The 22,014-nt window shown below is 35.8% G+C and overlaps 1 protein-coding gene across 1 annotated transcript in view; it reads left to right on the forward strand.

The window, feature by feature from the left end:
• The first annotated feature begins 840 nt into the window (after positions 1 to 840).
• The window catches only part of LOC114352780 (angiotensin-converting enzyme-like), a 199,639-nt gene continuing 178,465 nt past the window's right edge, over positions 841 to 22,014 (forward strand). The window contains exon 1 of the mRNA XM_028304503.1: positions 841 to 1,100. The gene's annotated coding sequence lies outside the window, so the exon portion shown is untranslated. The remainder of the gene's footprint in view (positions 1,101 to 22,014) is intronic.

A 22,014-nucleotide genomic window follows, 5' to 3' on the forward strand; every position in this document is an offset into this window, starting at 1 on the left:
TGTGTCATAATGTCTTACTGGGTGGTCACAAAGGGCTACAATAGAAACAGGTGAATAATTTCATTGGGACCTACTTAGTTTGGAGGAAAATGCAGAGACAATATAATTATGACAATATAGCGAAGAAGTGAGTAAAATATTAGTTTTGATGTTCAAAAAGGTGAAAAACTGAATAATGAACTAATAGGAAAAGTAATACTAAAGAAGAAACGTTTTTCTTCAATATCCATTTTCAGCTGACCAAGCAATAGGTATTAATCAGTTGAAAAGAAGAAAGGAGAAGATCAAAATACATTTTTGATTAATCATCAAAGTTTTAGAGTAACTAATAAATATTCTGTTAATTTATTGTCTCAACTCCTTGAGAACTTAAACAATTAATTTTATTGCTACGTACAAAATTAATAATAACAATACAATTCCTATTTCACTAACTAAAGAGATATTTTCTAATTGTTCATCAAAATTATGAATTCCATGAATATCAGGAGAGGCAGCATGAATCTTTCTTTACTAACGAGTAATACCTAGTCTCGCAAAGTAAAATATTGATCACTCTATTGTCAAACATCGTTTCAGCAAACTTTTCGTCTGGTCCCAAATAGAGTTAGCGAGTTTAAACGAAGCTCCGTCAATGATAGCGCGGAGACAGGGAATTGTAAACTCATATAAAAGCAATTTCGTTTCAGACATTTCGATAAAAAGACCGGCGTCTAACCATAAAGATTGTTAGTAACGCTCTATCATGGTTGTGTATGAATCGAGTTCGAGTATCTTGATTGTACTCGGACCGCCTCGTCTGGAAACTCGAATTCGATTCATTCGAAATTTTGGTATCAACCGGCCAGTATGCGAGCGATTGCCGCGCGAAGTGGTTGTGCGCCGATTCTGTGTCGTCTTGGATCGCAACTTCCCGCCTTTCCGATAGTTAATATTGAAAAGTAATTAACTTGCTTCAAAGTGTCTGTTAAAAGTGTGAAAATGACGAAAAGTGACCACTTTTTGTGATACAGCAACTGTGTTTCTAGTGTTTTAGTTTTGAAAGTTGTGAAGTTTGGTTTGCGTGCTGTGGATTTTTGCTAACTGCCGGCGATTCTTATGTGAGTACGGTGCATTCTCGAAGTTTTAGGTTAGGAATAAATTGTGCAAGTAGTTAATCTTTGCCCTTAATCTACATTTATACTGGATTATCAGTTTGATGCAATACTATAGCATTATCAATATTATCATCTATGAGTAACAGTTGTTTGTTTTTCAGCAAAGTAGTTTTGAATGATCAAACGAACTTACCAAGTGAAGTTNATGTGACAAGAGGCAAACGAGCAGACGGATCACCTAATAATGAATGGTTACTGATAATGAGCCTATATGGACTAGCAAATAATTAACGTGTTTTTGTAAAATCACAGGTATCAAACAAACTTTTTACTCCTTCATTATATTACCCTGTTTTATGTTGGCGGAACGAATTTTAGAGTCATTCAAATCACGTGTTAAAAAAATTGTAGAGAGTGGTAAAAAACTTGAATATGCTTGTAATTTGTTCCTTCTACTTACAAGCATATTCAAGTTGGTACAACTCACAAAACCATCATCATGTCAGCCATAGGACGTCCACTGCTGAACACAGGCTCCGATGCTGATTTTCACAATGGCCGGTTGGTGGCGGCCTGCATTCAGCGCCTTCCTGCTACCTTTATGAGGTCGTCGGTCCACCTTATGGTTATGAGTCCTACGCTGTGCTTTCCGGTACGTGGCCTCCACTTCAGAACCTTGCTGCCTCATCGTCCGTCTGTTTTGCGTACTAAGGCAGAACCGTTGGAAGACCTTATCACAATGCTCGAAGACCTTAATTGAGTTTCCCAACAGGTAGGCCTTCGGATGAATATGGAAAAAACGAAGCTTATGTTGAATGTCCATGTTGCTCCTTACCCAGTTTCGATTAGGAGCTCGATTCTCGAGATTGTTGACAAGTAAGTATGTCTATCTCGGACAAACGATCAGCTAGGTAGTTAGATGCAATTTCGAGAAAGAGGTAAATCGTCGAATACGAAGACGAAAGTCTTCAATTAGTGTGTGTTACCAGTGATGATATACGGCTCGAAAACGTGGCCTTTGAATATAGGGCACAACGTGCTATGGAGAGGGATAAGCTTGGTGTTTTTGTTACAACCAACCTTGTGTTGGGTCTAATTCTCGTCACTACACTGCACAACCTAAAATAATTACGTTTTTTGTCGGTAAAAAACGTCCTGGTGACGTCACTTAAGCATTTTTCTTATACTGCGTGCGGTCGTTGCGCGTGCGCACAAAGGAATGAGACCGCTCGGACACCGAGCCCACAGCGTGGTAGGGGTGGGGTTGCCCGCTCTTTTGTTTTTTACTACTACTGCGCTGAATATTGTGTGCGGATTGACTTGTCGTACAGGGGTACTACATGGTAAAATAAATCTCGGAGGCGAAAGCAGGATAATCCTTATCAGACTTTAATAAACACGTTACTGCTAAACCGGATCTGATGAAATCTAAATGGTATCAACAGCTGCTTCTTAAATTTACCTTATTATAAAACCTGTCAAGTGATTATTAAAATTAATCACGTAAAAGTAAAAATAAGTAGCTCAAGTTAAAATTTGAAATATAATCATAAATTATACTTCTAATAGACGTTTCCCGTTTAATAATGATACTAATGAACTCGATTTAGATGTAGAACAGAAATAATCGTGATTGAGGATAAATTAACTCGTTTACCTACCTATTAGAAGGGTAGCCGTGATTAGAAATATAATTGATAGATAGAAAAAGACAGTTATTGTTAATTGGATGAGGTCAAAAAAATTACGTTGAATAAAAAACTACCCGCTTAAAATACCCGCGTCATGAAACTTATACGAGTAGGACACTCTAAAATATTTTTCTCCAAATTACCCAATTTGTCCAGCAGTGGACGTCTTTCGGCTGAAACGAACGAACGAACCTAATTTAAAATATTTAATAACTAGTATTTCAATCCAGTCTAACGTGGCGTTGATTTTGGTTTTCGATTAAAACTTTTATTTAAGTATGCTAATGAAGTTTGATTTTTGAAGTCTTGGAAGAATATTTTTAAAGCAACGTGATATTTTGGATGTTGATGTTCAACCTTTAAAAAAGGGGGAGGTAGGAAAATCACTGCTACTTATTCCCAAACCTACTTATCCACTTAATAAGAACTACATGCGGTGCCTAAAATTCTCATTTTCCACGACAAGGCTGCAAATCTTTCTTGGATGTGCAGGTTTTATTGTGCCATAAAACGCAAGTTCCTTTTGTTTCTTTCCCGCGAACACATACTATGGAGGTTATGGTTGATTGTATTACCTTCCAGAATATTCTCGCATGGAATCAGCTTTTACTACAGCCGTGGGCAGAATTGGCAAATTGCGCGTTCTGAGTTATAGGGACTCAACAAGATACTCTATACACCTAAATTGCAATAAGAAGGAGATCTCATTGGAATTATTTCGCTTGGTGATCTTGCATTTATGGGGGTTAATTTAACCGCATTTGTCAGACTGTTTTCTTAGAAACGTGGATTTCAAATGGGTTTGTAAAATGAAATTTATAGTTTTCGCTTTCTTATCTGAATTTCTTTGTAGATGGTTATAAACATCCATAGCTGCACTTAATTGCATAATAAGAAAGACACCATTTTAAAATCATACTAAGAAGTATCATAATAAAAAGAAAAGAAAATTACAATAACTGTGGTTTTATCACCGCAGATCTTCTATTGCTTTTAGTAAGTTTAAAAATATTCTCCTTTCCTTCGAAAATCCGAATCCGAAGGATATATACGAGTACCTACCTAGGTCTGGAATACAAATCTCTTTTTAGTTACATTCATGCAAAACATCACTACTATTTTATCTCCGATGTCTAGCTCCGTCAAACAGGTTTTTCACAAAAAATCCTTTGCCGCGACTCCAAGTAGGTTTATTTGCTGAACGTTCACAGAATTCCACTCCAAAGAATTAAACTGGACCGTTCAAAGAAAAGCATTGACTGCTTTGTCCGACAAAAACTGCACCAGAACCGTAGATCAATTTCCTGAAACGAGTGATAAGTTCTTTGCTGCATGCTAGTGAGTTTTTTTGCATTGACTAGATTAGCATTCAGATTTTTTGTACTATACTACAAACGGTATCAAAGGAATTATACCAAAATGACTGACAAAAAATAACTAAGTGTGAGGATAAAATAGCGGGATATTTTCCTGTTTGGTTTATTAAGTCTGTTTTAGACTAAAACTTCTATTTTCATTAGATGTATTGGCAATAAGACAAGATTATTAATGAAGAATGACTTTAATAGACTGACTTTCGGACAACTAATTAGCTAACGGTAAAATGGTATTGGCAATCGAATTTAATATCGAATTAATCGTCTTAACATCTTACATTCACACTTTATCATTATCTTATCGTTTCAATCCTGCTGCTGTTCAAATTACAAGTGATTTATGCAGTTTATCTTGCCCCACTTTTGGCTCCACTTTTGGCTAGTATATAGCTGACGCTTTTTTAAGATCGCCGCTATTTCATTAGTATTTGGCATGACCAATGTGAGTTAATTTATGCCAAGAAACAAAAGAATATATTCTTGGCTTACGCAAAATTGCTTTCTCCAAATGTTTGGAAAAGGGTCGACTCCATGTCTGGTATTTGAGTAAGAGCCTCGAGTGTTGTTTAAGCCACCTTGAATGTTGCTGACAAGCTCTCCCGCAATCATAATGGTAAAATCTGACCTGGCGACCCTGTAGCTGCGTAACAATACCTTTTGGACCCCTGTTTGTGCAGGCGCAGTGTTAAGATAATTAACACAGATATCTGTATGTTTTTTGCTGAGCAAATACATTCAAACCAGACTCGAAATATTTACAATTTCTCGCACGAGTATCATCATTGTGCAGCCATCACAATAATAATACCCGTGTATTGTGTATCATTGAATGAAATGCTATTACCAATTTGTGAAATTTATACGCGTATTCGTTCCGAGAAAACGTCAGCGTGTTTATTTTGTTAATTTCATTTCGAATTAAATAAATGTTATTGCTTATTTAAGGCGCATCTTGTTTCTTAATTTCGTTATTATTAATTTATCTTATGACACTCATGTGTGTCTGTTTTGTATGTGTATTTTCATTTACCTGAGTGCTTACTTATTTATTTAATTTAATTACTTGCGTACTTAGAACGCCACTTCCTTACGTTGAAGTACTGATAGCACATCAGTCTTTATATTTTTGTTGCGAAATAGCGTCTATCACAACTGAATAAGACATCACATGTTAAACTTGATGTGCCTCCCGGGGTAAATTTGAGTAATTTGAGAAGTTTAGTAAGTTTATGTGCCCAAAACTTGGAAGGCTAATTTCTTGTTTGTTTTTGGTTCATGTCCGCGCATTATTCATAAGGGCAGAGAGCAGTCTTAGTAATTAATTGTTATCCAAGGGATTCGTGGTCAAGGGCTTTCTTGAAATTCTGGATTTGAGGACTAAAGTCTGTTAAAGATCACTTACATTACAATATTCAAATTCCAAGATTGCATTTCTAAATACCTATACTCAGAAATGTTTGCGTTGGTATATTATTATTATAGGTTTATTATTCTGGTAATAGCTCCGTCCAAGAAAACTTGTTACGTCGGTTTTTATTTGCACGCTATTAGATGTTTAACAAGTTCACGGTCAAATCTGTATTGTGTCTGTGTAGCCTTGTCTACATTACAACTGATTCTGATATTGTACGTACATCTTATTGTTCACTAGTATTAGAAATTAATAATAATGATGGTTTGAGGCCTAGTGGTCAGAGAATTAGACTTTTCGCTACAAAGGTAGAACCCATTCCCAGAAGCGACATACAAATTGATAAATCACTTGGTGTAAATTATTACCAGTTTCCTATTTTCTACATCTCTTACAGTTCAATATTCCAATCCAATTTGGGTATGAAACTTCTTCTGAAATTTTATTTACTATCCAGTATGTTTGTTTCATTTCACTCTTTCATTTTAAAATTGTGACCATCAAGGGTCCATTTTACGCTTTGTGAACAAAGACATTCTATGTATACTTTATCATAGTAGTACACAGACAGACATGTGAAAGAAAAGTTGTGAAAACCTGCTAACACACACGAATTCACATGATAGAATAACAAAAAGTCTTTTAAGCAGGCATCGTTTTTACTCGTTATTTTAGACAGCACAAAAAAGCTGTGGTATTAATACAGCTGTTGCTAACAGATATTGTGACGATAGAATAATAAATGGATCGAGCGTCTGTGGCCTCTGAGGTTATGTTTATGCATGAAATTTTTGTAGGCACTCCATAAAATTAGGTATTAGATGCTCTGCAATGAAATAGTCGAAATTTACTTAATATTTCATGAACACGTTCATGATATCCTGTAATTACGTTGCTATTCCCAATATAAATCATATTTTTTAAGGTAGGTAGGTAGGTATCTAAAATTATTATTAGAATTTGATACCAAAATAGAATCCTTAAAAACAGTTGGTTCGTTTCCATTTTCTTCAGTAACTTACACCAAGCAGATTTTTTTGTAAATTTCATTGAAAGTTGCAATTTGTCTAATGCCATACAAAAATAAGTCTTAAGATCATCAAACTCTGCATACAGAATTATAGACAATTTGAATCATTTTATAGTTAGGAAACCTCGTCCATCTACGATGTATGAGCCAGTTTAGCCAGTACCTGCAATGTCTAGGAAAACCGAAGATACTTCTCTTAACTATGATAACGCTCAATATACTCAAGGCCGAGTTACATCACGAGTTTACGAGATGATACCTACTACAGACAGATCGTACATTCACATATTCAAATGATGTAGATAAGAAAATTATTTTCATTTTCTTATGAAAAACTGCTAACTCCTTTTGGAGTTTCTTACGAAATATATCCAAGATAATTATAATCTAATCTTATAATAATATGTAATTCTATTTTAGGATCTTTACACGTCTTTTATGTATTTTATTATTACCAAAGGTTAAACAATTTTGCATATTGAAAGGTCCTCGTACAAATATAAAAATAATACATGTTTTATTATTATAACTTTCAAAAGTGAACTGCTATCTAACAAGAATAAAATTTCAGTTCTTCAATAAATTGGTTGTTTACAAAATAAGAATTTCGGTACATATTGTTAGCTGAGCAGTGTACAAGTACCGACGTCTAAAGTTGGTAATTAGGTAAACATTATTTTGATAACTATTGACTTTCATTTGTCATTGTGACTTGAAGACTAAGAGAAGAGGAGGGAGGAGGAAGAGGAGGAAAGATAAGAAATGAGTGAAATGACTCCTTGAATGTTTTTGGATCGTAATTTTGAGCAGAATATTCTAATTCAGACAACAGTAATTCTCGCTGGTTCCAGCCCTTGGCATGTCTTCATGTTATGTTACCAATTCAGTGTTGCTCGTGTCTAAAGTTAAACGAAATATGAGATGCTACTTTTTAAATTTTAAATTTATTCTCCGTATGAAATATTATCACCCCCGGGTCAGTGAACGAGGCGTACATTTTGTATAATTGCTATGTACAGATGAAGGCAGATCAAACTAAATACAGTGGTGTTTTTCACATTTAGGTGAATTAGCAGCGCGACAAACTCGCGACAGACGCGCTGCCGAAAATTTCATATTAGGCCACAGCAGATACATGCCTTTTACAAAAACGTCGCTGCCGCGCTGCTGTCGCGCTTCTAACGCTCTAATGTGTGTCATAATATCGTTGTTATAAGGGTTATTTTGCAACAAAAAAAAACTGTACTGAGGGCAGATCAAGCTTAATACTACGGCTTTTCTAGTTATATTGTAGTACACCATTTAAAGTTTTTCTTATCTTCCTTATTTACTAGAATGCTGAAAACTTATAATGACTTTATTTCTGTAGATATTCGGAAATTCCTGGCAATTAATAATAAAAACTTTAAAAAGGCGTAATGAGCAATTTGTAACGCTCCACTGGCAACACCAGCTATTAAGAATACTTACCTATGATAAAATTCAAATTGTATTGTATTGATAAAATTAATATTGACGATACTGTGGCACAATCAACACTTTTTAAACGTTTTGTTAGAACTAAGTATTAACATAGTTTGTTTTCCTTAATAAAATAAAATAAAAAAGGTGATTTTGCTATTCAAATAATGTTAGGTATTATGTAAATTCATACAAAACGAACTTGAATATGTAATTTTTAATTTCGTAATTTTAGTAAACATGATAAGTGGAGCGTAGTTTAGATCTATCAGTAAGAACTAGAATTAGAAACTTGACTGTTGTTGACCTTTCCGACGGTCTAGACAAGAACACCTCTTACCTAGGTGTGTTAAAATTTAAAGTAGGTAGACATTCTATCTAGATACCAAATATCTATCTCTTTCACTCATACTGGACTGCCGCCATGAGTGAATGAGTCAAATGAGCGAAATCCTTTTTCGCGCTAGACCTGCATACCAATTTTGTGATGTATCGCAAACACTTTCTGCGGCACGCTGTTTGCAGTCCTCTCCCATGACCGATTCCATCTGTCGCCTTTGTAGCCGGAAAACTATCACATCTGTACCTCTAGCACGAAAAATTTTTGGTCTTTGAATCGTTTGCGTATTCGACAATTCGATACCCTTCAAATTCAACGATAACGCGTGCGTGACCATCTCGATTGTCAAAATTAGTTTCGTGCTACTATTTCTCATACTAAATTCGATTTACGTCATTTTCACGAGGCCCTGTTTCTAAATCTTTACATGGCGATTCGAATACGCAAACAATTTGAAGTCGAATTTTTTTCGTGCTAGTGGTACTGTGCACGTTGCTTTAACTTGCAGCTTTAAATTAGAAGTTTTCGAAGTGAAATCTAGTTCTTAGAGTACACGTATGTGTAACTTACCATATCGATGGTAAATAAGTGTAAGTTGGAAGGTTGCACTTAGAAGCATTTAGGTATTAGATTTAACGGTTTCACGTTTTTGGTTACTTGCCTCAGTCGAGGCTTAACCTTTTGTGTATCTAAACCGCACCTTATAACTAGTGCTGTGTATACACGTATGGTTTTAGAGTCATCGATATCTTTGTTTACGCTTGTGCGAATTTCAACAGCAAGACGGCTGAGGATTTATTATTAATCCTAGAATATCACTTTCCCTACAATTTCAGAGGCAACTCTGAATGAAAATACACGAAGCGTGTCACATGCATTTCATAGTTGGTACATATTGCAACTTGGTTTGCAGTGACAATATTTCGTACAAATATTTATTTTAGAGGTTTTAATATTTATTTCATAAAAGAGTTGCATGGTTTTAGTGTCGTTCTCAGTATCGATATGACGATACTTCTATTCTATACGATACTTCGAAACATACAAAATGATTCTGACTGGTATTTGGAATAGTTCGTCTTCGCATCATAATGTAACTAGTAACTACCTATCATAATGCACGCATTATGATAGTTACATGATGATGAATGCATACACGTATGCAAACATCAGTTGATAAAAGGGAGATATTATGAAATACTTATGTTTATAATGTAGGTCAAGTACGGGAACTAACATAATACAAAATAGTTTAGTAATTCCTCAAGACTCAAGTAATGTTAACTGAGAGACGTTATTTAAGATGTTGAGTTCTTGTTTAATTAAGAGAAAGTTTATGCATTAAAATCGGTAAAAATAATTAATTAGGTTATTATTTTTCGTCTAAATAAGTATCGATAAAGTAAAAATTACACCGTGCATCATGGTAATTGTCGGTAGACTCGTGTTTTCTTCTTAACTATTCAAAGCCAAGCTTGTTAGATTAACTTTGTTGGCGTTATGAAACTAAAGATGTTTGTAAAATGTTTTACAACATTGTTGCAAAATACCTTGTTGTTACATAGTAAGTTCTTAATATAGTGTTGTTTTAAAACATAAATCATTACTTCACCGGTCTTAATAACGGTACCTAATAGCTAGACATTTTAACTCACAATAGTTCCAAAAAATTCAAATCCTTTACTTTTTTCACCGACTTCAAAAAATAACCTTTTAGTGTTGGTACGAGTAGCTTCGCAGCAACGCAGCGTGGGACGTCCACCTACAAGGTGGACCGACGACATCGTAAAGATAGCAGGGAAAAGCTGGACGCAGGCTGCTACCAATCGATCAACATGGAAAGCATTGGGGGAGGCCTATGTTCAGCAGTGGACGTCCTATGGCTGAAATGATGATGATGATGATGACGAGTAGCTTCTAGTTTTAGTTTGCCTTGGAGGCAACAGGTTTGAAATTATCTAATAACAAACAAGTTTCCATGTCAAATAGGTATACCTAATTGTGTATTTAACTCGACTGGCTAATTTGGATTCGAAAATGAGCGTGTTACAACTAACAGAAGATTTTCCACACGTTTTGTACAATAAAATACGTCATAATATTTTATGCATGAGTTACCAACATAATTCACGTGAACGAAGCAAAGGACCCCAAAATAAACCGAGAAATGACGTCTAAATGAAAATCGTAAATTCAAGTCACGAGGTTTAAATAATATACAACGTACGAAGTAGGGCATGTAATATCGGAAGGTTTTCAATTCCGATATTGGATTCCGATATTAGATCTCAATATCGGAATTCCGATATTAATATCGGAATTGAGTTCGTGTGCTATAAAATTAATATTTGGTTATATTCGTAAGAATTCTGGATTGTTTACAATAAAATAATGATTTTAATCAAAATCTTTAATTTGGTACAAAACAGCACTTCATAAAATTGAAGAATTTTAAAATCATTTTTACGTTATGGGTATCCATTTGGTTTTTTTATGTGACAAGAGGCAAACGAGCAGACGGATCACCTAATAATGAATGGTTACTGATAATGAGCCTATATGGACTAGCAAATAATTAACGTGTTTTTGTAAAATCACAGGTATCAAACAAACTTTTTACTCCTTCATTATATTACCCTGTTTTATGTTGGCGGAACGAATTTTAGAGTCATTCAAATCACGTGTTAAAAAAATTGTAGAGAGTGGTAAAAAACTTGAATATGCTTGTAATTTGTTCCTTCTACTTACAAGCATATTCAAGTTGGTACAACTCACAAAACCATCATCATGTCAGCCATAGGACGTCCACTGCTGAACACAGGCTCCGATGCTGATTTTCACAATGGCCGGTTGGTGGCGGCCTGCATTCAGCGCCTTCCTGCTACCTTTATGAGGTCGTCGGTCCACCTTATGGTTATGAGTCCTACGCTGTGCTTTCCGGTACGTGGCCTCCACTTCAGAACCTTGCTGCCTCATCGTCCGTCTGTTTTGCGTACTAAGGCAGAACCGTTGGAAGACCTTATCACAATGCTCGAAGACCTTAATTGAGTTTCCCAACAGGTAGGCCTTCGGATGAATATGGAAAAAACGAAGCTTATGTTGAATGTCCATGTTGCTCCTTACCCAGTTTCGATTAGGAGCTCGATTCTCGAGATTGTTGACAAGTAAGTATGTCTATCTCGGACAAACGATCAGCTAGGTAGTTAGATGCAATTTCGAGAAAGAGGTAAATCGTCGAATACGAAGACGAAAGTCTTCAATTAGTGTGTGTTACCAGTGATGATATACGGCTCGAAAACGTGGCCTTTTAATATAGGGCACAACGTGCTATGGAGAGGGATAAGCTTGGTGTTTCTTTACGAGATCTAATCAGAATTGAGGAGCTCCGTAAACTAACTAATTAGCCCGACGGATTAGCAAGCTGAAGTGGTAATGGGCAGGGCACATAGTACGCAGAACTGACGGTCCATGTCCAGTAATTTTTTTTTTTTCTATTTATTAATTTAGGGACTTTTACATAGTATGTCAGTCCCATCATAACCTAATCGTAAACTAAATAACCAAAAAATTAAAAATAACTTAACAATAAAAAGAACGAGTAGCTGTCACTGGAGAATCACGGAAACCATGTCGCAAATAAGTTTAGCAGCATCTGATGAAGGGTTGGCTAAAATGCTTTGAAATACTCCTACATCGAGCGTTTTAAGATTTAGTTGACTCACCAATGACAGCCGCTCTCTTTGGTTCTTGACACATTCCGTCAACAAGTGCTGTACATCATCCGTTTTATCACAACACCTATCACAGTTTGGAGAGTTGGATTTTTTCATTAAGTAAGCGAACTTGTTAGACGGAATATGACCAGAACGAAGTCTATGTAATAAAACAATATACTTTCGGCTTAAATTAACATTTGAAAACCACGGTAAGCGAGGAGGTTCACACGACATAGTTTTGTACCAAATGCCTTTTTCTAAAGAGATATCATTATAATGCTCTTTCCAAATATTGTAAACTTTATTTTTAAATTTTCCCAATAATTCCGAGTAATATGGTTTAATTTCAAATTGAGTGCCATCTATTATTGCCAGTTTAGCCAGTCGGTCTGCCTCTTCGTTACCTTGCAGCCCTATATGCGAAGGGATCCATTGTAGGTACAACTGGTTGCCATTTTTACTGCTCTCGTGAATTAGTTCCAGGATTTTATATGCTGTAAAATTAATGTTTGAAAGGGATTTGAGATTTCGTTCTTTGTTGACCAAGTACCTATGGCAAATGCTAAAGTTGATTTAGGTCAAGTTAAATTAACCATAAATAGTAAAGATATTAAAATATTTGCAGTGGAACAAAAAGTGATGGTGAGAGACATGAGAAAATCATTGGTCTTTGCCAATCATGTACTTTGGGCTTTGTGGCAGGTTGTGGCGAGTTTAAACGCTTTGTTTAAAATCTCAATTAAAACTTTTATCTGATTCCGAAATTACGATATTGGGTCGCTCAATATCGGAATTGAAATATCGGATCTCGCAGTCCGAGATTCCGATATTACGAGATTCCGAGATTCCGATATTCATGCCCTAGTACGAAGGGCGAGATGCTGTTTTACAATGACGTCACGTCAAGCTCAATATTGGCTTCTATTTACTGGTAATAGGGGGGATTTTCCAACAAAAACATGTCTGTTGTACTGTCGTATGTACCATGAAAGTGTGGCTTTTAATGAATAAATTCGCGTGCTTCACTAATAAAATATGTCTTTTATGGGACACATAGGCGTGGACTTGACAAAATTACTAAATAGATTGCTCTTGTCAGGAGGTACAAGGTGCTACAATTTCTAAAAGGTATACAGTAGAGGTATAATAACAATGCTAGAGAATATAAGTTAATTCACCAATCAGTGTGCAATGTGCCTCAGACATTTGTCGTTTACGAGTACATCAAGAAAATGACACTGTAGGTATGTACATCATACCTTCATTCGTTTCGCGTCATCAAAATAAATAAACAAATCATTTAGGTCAATCTGAATCTTATAAAAGAAATTTTGTAGAGTACAGAAATGTGCATTAAAGATATACATTCACAGTTACACTGGCGTGGAAATACAAAAAAAGTCCATTCGTTACAGGTCATTTTAGGAGGTCTATTTTTCTTCATTAACCCTGGCCCAAGCTTTATGGATGAAAATTACGTAGATAAATGTGCTGCTCACTTACATAGACATACTAGGTACAGACAAATACTACATACTACAGTAAGTGGTGCGTTTTGTCGGTGGTAATTTGGTTACCTGTCGTGAATAAAACCCCGTAAAACTCATTTATTTTTTGCAAAGTCGAACATAGAACTTCCTCCTTTTTTAAGTTGTTGCCTCTGGTATACCTTAGCTTTCCCTACCAACACTTCGGGACCACATAATTGTTATGGTTTCCGCGGGTCGCCAGTCTGCTTGTGACCACGGCTGCAGCATAGTAGGGATATTCGATATACATCGATGTATCGAAAACATCGATGTTTACAATGCGATACATCGAATGGATCCGATGTTTTGAAAAGCTATTGAAATACTCGATGTATCGATGTTTTTAAGTTTTCAGTGTTAAAACATCGAATCGATGATAACCAATTAAAATTTCATAAAACTCAAGTCTGACCACTAAAATTTTAATTATACGGACAACCCAACTTGTATTTTAAAAATGTTGGCAACACTGCGTACGAGTGCAGTGAGTAGTGTCTCTAGTAATAATAAAAAAAAACGGTTATGTCAATGTCGCGTCACGCGTGTCGGTTGGCGAGTTTGTTTGTGTCAATCAACAAAGAAATAGGCTGAAAGGCAAACGTTTAAATAAACTGTTGTTTTTGCAAAGTCTTCCAAAAGAACACTGGAAATACTTAGAATATAACAAACTTATAAAAATAAATGCGGATGTTTTTGGAAAAATCCGAAATGTCAGAAAATCAAGATGGCGACCGAGTGAGCGGCCATTTTGTAAAAAGTTTTAGATTTCTGATTTTTCAAATGCATTTTTCGGGCAGTTGGCAACATTTGGGAAAGTTGAGTTGTATATGGCGATTACGTAGTTCGCCAAGGAGTATTATTTGGAAAAACAAAAATTTCCAGTGTTGCCATACCTTGAGAGATTTGGTCAAAAAATGAAAAAAATGGAATTAACGACTTCCGGTCAAAAATTTGGATGACGCCTCCTGCTAATAGGTCAAACTAATGACATTTGACTATTTTCATCTCAATCACCTGGCAACACTGGGAGTTAGGGGAACTCAAAATTTTGGGACTTGGGTGGTTTTAAGGTATTGTTTCACGGGACTGGGTGAGGATAGAAAAAAATGAAAAATGGGGTTCGGCGCGGAAAATGGTCCAGATAATAATAAGGCCCAGAACAGACGGTGAAACGCAACTGCAACGAAACTGCAACTTTCTGATAATTCTGATGAATGAAACTGAAATTGAAAGTTTCAAACTGGTCGCGTCATGTGTGGTCTCTCAACGGATGCTATGGCAGAAACTTAGATGCAACTCAAAAGTAACTAGCAGTTGCAGTTGCGTTTCACCGTCTGCTTTTCTGGGCCTAAGTGCACAATTATCACATCACTACTATTGATATTCGCAATTACTTTTTATAGCCTCTCTATTAAGGTTTTTGTCGGATGTCGAGGGACTAAAACGAATCCCTAAGGAACACTCCCATGAAAAAATGTAGTCTATGAATGTCTCACTAGGACAACATTCATAAAAAGCTTAAGCTTTCTTGAAGTTTAAGAATTTTTTGTATCTGTTAGTAACTCCAGAGAATACATACCCTTGATTTAACTTTTTTTAGTGGAAAAATCTGTTCATGTGAGCTTTGAGCTCATTTTTGAGTATAAGTAACAATTTTCCATCTAGAGTTGATTGAACGAATGTAATTTAAGTAGATCAGTCTGACCATCATTTTACTACATGCAAACAAAGACCCTATTGTCATCATGATTCACTTGTGATTCAGTGTCCTTGACACCATACAAGTGTATGACCACTTTGACCCTTATTTACAACGGCATAAGGAGCACTTGCTTGCACATCAAGAAAGAATTTCCAGCTTAGTGATGTGGAGTTCGATAAGTTGGAATAATGGAAAGTTTGGACGTATCGTATTAAATTTAGAGGTAGCAGGAAGGCGCTGGATGCAGGCCGCTACCAACCGGGCGATATGGAAATCATTAGGGTAATATGTTCAGCAGTGGACGTCCTGTGGCCGAAATGATGATGATGATTTATTGAAACTCGGCTGGATAGTAGATACGATTCATCATTGAAACGAAAGTTGTTTTTTTATGAAACCGCGTTGAACTTGTGAAACAATAAACTTATCTAATAACAATAAGAGTGATAACGATAATGACACCTACTAAGCAACTGTTAATAGATGTACACATTTCTACCGTCAGAAATAGAGATCTGTCGAGATATCTCTTTTATAATGCAAACAGCTAGGGACTGCAATTCGCTACCTGCTGCTGTCTTTCCTGAATACGGGCCTTTTCAAGGCAAGAGTGAATAGGCACTTACAGGGCATATACCATCCTAGACTGCATCTCACTTAACACCATGCGGATTGCGGTCAAATACCTGCCTTGTCTTGTCATGCATAAAAAAAGATCGATACTGTATAGTCTATCGATACCCTAACATCCCTAGTACATGACGTGGCGATTCTAATCCATCATTATCGGCCATTTAGTTCGACAATCTGGCATCTTGCCTTATTGCTCGGAATTTTTAGATCCGTGCACATTTGTTTTGGAGATGACTACGTCAGAGGTTTAAGTGTTTGTAAACTAATTATCGGATGAGTGCTGAAGATTTATTTGAATTAATAATAACTCGGATATGGATGCACTATGATCGTGGAGAAATGATGATGCTGAAATATCTGAGACTCAACCTCGATAGCACTTCGTAGTATAAGGCTGAGTTGCACCATCTAATTTTAACGGTAACTATGACGATAACCGGTGCATTTTGTATGGAGTTTGACAGATTTTTGACGTTTGTCAAAGTTAAAGTAAGAAGGTGCAACCCAGCCTAAACTCACCTACACACGTTCATAATTTAAGCTTTACATTGAAAGTGACATTTCGTAAAGGCTTTTTGTATTAAATATTCCATTATTTTAGTGTTCTTTTGTTTTTTCTTAAATTTTTGTATAAGGCATACATTTAATTTAAATCTTTATTTGTTTCAGGTACGTACACAATACAGAAAGTTTTTATTACGGATTGGTCTATTGATTGCGTAAGTAATTAACTCATAGATTTGTAAAAGTGAGCTTTTAAATAACACTTTTACACGCCACAACATATAATTTTTCTATGTTAACCCTGCCACTGCTTCAAGACAATATTGTCCTGCTACTGCAAGAAACTCGATCGATGAAATGTTTCTGTCACTTGCTATCACAAATTTGTGGGCGTAGTGTGAGTACGTCAAAAGACTTCGATGTCGACCGCGTAAAAAAGTGACATTAAATGTATGACGGATTGTACAGCGCCCCTAGCGGAAACTTTCAAGAACTAAAATCTAAATATATAAAAGGAGAAACTGACTGACTGACTGACAGATCAACGCACAGCCTAAACGGCTAAACGTAGGCACTTGAAATTTGGCAGGGACGTAGCTTAGGTACCGTAGAGGTGCACTAAGAAAGGAATTCCCGAAATTCCCACGGGATCGGGAATTAGCGGGAAAATCCTTTTGTATGAAAAATCTAAACCGCGTAAGATAGACCCTTGAAATTTGGCATGCAGGTACCTTAGTAAATTTAAAGCTTAGTTACAACAGGATATTGCAAAATTCCCACGGGAACGGGAGTTAGCGGGAAAAAACATTTGTATGAAAAAATCTAAACCGCGTGAGATATGTAGATGAAGGGGGTGAAACGGGATCTACGCGTACGAAGTCGCGGGCGGCAGCTAGTCTTCATATATTTTTTAACGCGCTCGCTAGTGACGACTTTTGATGAAATGTAAACTCACACTAAGCCCTCTGATTGGACATAACTCAGTAATACGTCGTTCCTATGTGTGCCACGTTCTACTGTCGCCCACTTCGACTCTAATCTCACTAATCTAATTGTTGGGCGCAGTCAGCGGGTTAAGAGATTTTTACATGTTAAAATAAAGTACGTGAAAAGATGCTGCTATATCAATGGTTTTATCTTACATGTTCATTTTTATAAGGACTGCAAAACGATTTTAGGTAAGTATACCAAGTTTGCTTGCAGAAAATGTCTTTAAAAATTTATTTAGATAGATTAAAAAAAGTTTTAAAGACTTCAGCTGTGAGTGAGTATATTTTTAAGTTGCTCCGAATTATGTAACTGGCGTGCTACAAAACCTTGATGTCATTTAAACTATATTATTGAAAAAAAAATTAAGTTTAGCTCTGAAATAATTCTTCTTATTTTAGGAACTCTATCTTTATTATTTTTAAGTTACCTATTTTTTTCTAAAAACGGCTAGTTACTTTGAATGTGATGTGATGTTACCGGTTTTGTTTACAAAAGTTGGAAAGCACGTTTATGGGACTTCGAAAGCAACTTTTGGAAGCTTTAAAACAAATGAATACTATATTGCCAGTTTCAAAAGTGGAATTGTTAGTTTAAAAAAAGAACTTACATTCACTTACGAGTATTTTCGTTTAAAAATAGCCCATTTCATTTGGAATGGAAATGGTACGTTTTTATTTTCACATTCTACAATTATGCATTGCTTCCTTTGGTAAATATTTTTGCTACATTTCCCGTTTCCCCTATTAATACGCATAAGGGGTGGAGAAAAATAATATTAAAACAGGGACGAAGGTTAAACGCTCGTGTGACATCAAAGAAAAACGTGCGGAATAGATTAGCAACATGCAAATTAGTAGATAATATCGTGTACACGTTACTGACGCCATGTTTTATGTACGAGGGTGACACGTGTAGGAGTCAACGAGATTTTTTTGGAATTGTAATTATTTTATGTTTAGTTTCGGGATTTCTTTTATAGAATATACATTTTATTTTAAACGTGAGAATTACCCAAAAAAGTTTAGGCTTTGGATTGCAGATTCGATGCCCGACAATTGATCAATTGTTGTGAAGAAGCCACTACTGACACAGACATATTTTTAGCTTGGTGTTAGAGAGGGTTAACTGAAATAAATTAATTAGTGTTTTTTATGTAATACTAAGGCACAGAGTTAATACCAAATCCTGAATTCCTGACCAATGAGTAGGTACGGTCACCACTGAGTATAAACTTTCGAAATGTTATAATTAAAATATTTTCGCTATGAAACACATTCCACTATGAAATTCGATAAAGCAACATTTTTTATTATGAATGTCAGACAAAATATTATTTAGGGTTCATAGCTCGAATAGGAAAACCTATAAAACTGTATTACATGACTTTTTGTTTCCATGGGAACATTCAAACACAAATCCGTTTGAATCAATTGAATTACGCTAATCCCTTTTAACTTAAAATATTTACCAGTTTTAAAACATACTGCTATCAATAGTTTTTTAGGCTGAGTTGCACCAATACAATAACTATTTTTGACGTTTGTTAAAGTTATAGTAAGATGGTGCAACTCAGCCTTAAAGTCCCAATATCATTTTGACCGGCATTGATATATTGTTAAAGCTCAAATTCACTTAATTTCCGAGTTCGCCAACACATCCTAAAAGGCTGTGACGCGAAAAAACCATGAAGTATTAGGTCGTACATTAGCATATCAAAGGGCGGGATTGGCCGAGCGGAGCCGGCGGGCGACAGTAGTCTCGGGCCGATACAATATTCAAACCACTTTGGCCCCATGTGTAGAATGTCTATAGGTGCCATTTTACAGTGGGATCATTTTTGACATTCATCCCAAGACTAGTTGATAAAAATTAGATCTTTGGATTAGTATGTGATGAATGAGCGATAGAGACTTTAATATGGAGCGCCCGACTACTTGTCTAATTTTTGGGCTATTTGCCCCTGTTTTAGACCTATTATGATATTCCAAATTCAGTGTTTTATACGTCGCTATTATATTAATAAAGATAAGCGAATCCACCATCAAAGCCTTGCAATAATTTCAAACAAAGTATTAAACAATCCAAAATTATACAATTTGTACCGCACTTCCTCATCAGCGCAGCCAATTTCGTTTCACAAGCGGCGGGTGGCCAATTCGGAAACGTTATCCGGCTCGAAGGACCAACCGTCCAAAACAGTAGTAATTTCTAAACGTCTATCATTTAACTAGAAAACAAAGCTAAGCGGTGGTTACCCAGCTTTCGCTCGCAGACGCCAGCGGCGGCGACTTCAAAGGGAGGGCAACCGCACCCCCTCCCCCCTAGCCGGAGGCGCAAACGGTTTATACATTGCGGTGCCATATATTTGGGATAGGGATCAACGAGTATTTACCTTAAATTGGGTCTTGTAGGTGACAATCTACAAACTTGATCCGGCGGTAGGCGGATGATACTGGATTTTTACCGAAATAGACTGAAAAGGGGTATTTTGTTCGCTCCATTGTTCGCTGTGGCTCTTTGGGTCGGACAATGTAGGATTCAAACTCCTCATCGCTATTTACAAGAATATTATTTTAGTAACCTCAAAATCGTTTAAGGGTTGGTTCCAAATAATCGATCGTTGTATTTAGAACGCCTCTAAAGTATATCGAATCGTAGTAACAAAAGAAGACAGTATTTAAAATTCGAATTCGGAAAAGCTTGAGGCAGTACAATTCCGCTGCTTAGTTTTTTTTTTTCAAAACAGTCTAAGATTCTTAAAAAGTTTTTATAGCTACAAAGTGATGACCAGGCCACCGAAGTCGCAATTTAAAAAAGTAAAAAAGACAATATCCGTAGTACGCGTCAAACAATAAACAGGAGAGAGCGTTCGAATTTTAAATGTGAACAGGACGCTGCCAACGAGATTGTTTCGAAATTAAAGTGTGTGCGAGCGGGACGCGCTACCGTCTCAATACACCCGTCCTTTTTCTTCCGGCACGTGTCTGTCTTGTCTATGAATATTGATATCTCTCGTTATAGGTCGCAGTCTATGGATGAGACGGAAAGTTATTCAGTCTGACGCGTTTCCTTTATCGAAGATATGTGATGGAATATTTATATTGTTGTTTATGGGCAAATGTAGCTGTGATCGTTTGAATTGCAATGATGCAAACATTGTGATAGGGATAGAGACATGCGATTTTTGGTTTTACAAAGGTAATACGATAAAAAATAATACAAAGTAATAAAAACCACCTGTTATGGGGGCATTATTTGGAGAAATTTATCAAATAACCAAAAAAACACGAATTTTAAAGCAGATTTTTTTCAAAAAGTATATTTTTTTATTATTTGTTGGCATTTTCTAGGTATTTTATGTATTTTTTTAGTATCGCTTATTATTTAGCATTATTACTGTTTTCATTTGATAAGGATATACCTCTTAGTTTAAAGGTTATTACGTTTTCTTTACGAGAAGTAATTTGAAGAAAAAAAATTCTATAAAAAATAAAAAAAATCTCAAAAATTTTTGACCTTTTTTGTGTCGATAAAAATAGGTCTAGTTTCACCTATTTTCATATGTGCACTTTAACGTGACTCACACTGTATAATGAAGATTTTTCTCATGTATGGCTTTTACTGTTTTTTAATAATACAATGCTTAAATTAGTGCATTATAAAAAATCTTAAAAAAGTACTCGATTTATACAAAACATCGATGTTTTCTTCCAATACATCGAAAGAAATCGATGTACAGTTTCAAAATATCGAATCGAAAAAAACATCGATGTTTTTTCAAAGTGGACACCCCTACAGCATAGCAGCCGAAACGTCAAGCTTTACATACATAGTACATAATGGTAACTCATTAATGTCGCGTTAAGACCCATGTCTTACTATTTAACATTATTTTATGGGCTGAGAAGTAAATTAAATAAACTTTATCAGCCTCTTTTCCATCTATACCTACCTCTGTTTTAATTATACCTACTCTATCCGATATCTAAATCTGTAGGTTATCTACTCTGCAAGCATTTAAACGATATCATCTCGACAGTGATATACATTGATTAATTAACCAGCCACTCACTCCTCATCGTCATCATTAATTACTTTCATTGAGGGCTATGGCAAACCAGTCCATTAATTGTGCCAAATATTGAGCGATCATATTGTAATCATTATGGTTTCTAGCAATATCTGCGTTGGGAAATAGATGATTTATCTTCGGTACCATCTCTATCCAGGTAATTATTGTCATTTCACATTAGGACCACTTAAAATTATGTACCTACTCGTATTATACTACTAATTGTGTTAAATGGTACGTATTTTGACACCTCGCAGACTTTTAGTCGGCGGATAGTTTTAGTCAGCTTTAAATTTTTTAAGGAATCGGCCGAAACCAAATCGGTATAAAATGCGCACTTCCGTACATACTGTCTGTTTCTAGTGTGCAGGGTTTCTTACTCGTATATTTTGACATCTGTGTGCTTACCATGAGTTTACGTTAGGTGTGCTCGCTGGCGAATACGTCAAAAAAATCTATGAA

Source organism: Ostrinia furnacalis, unplaced genomic scaffold (assembly GCF_004193835.3).
Source record: "Ostrinia furnacalis isolate ACB-3 unplaced genomic scaffold, ASM419383v2 OfSCF1452, whole genome shotgun sequence".
Lineage (NCBI taxonomy): Eukaryota > Metazoa > Arthropoda > Insecta > Lepidoptera > Crambidae > Ostrinia > Ostrinia furnacalis.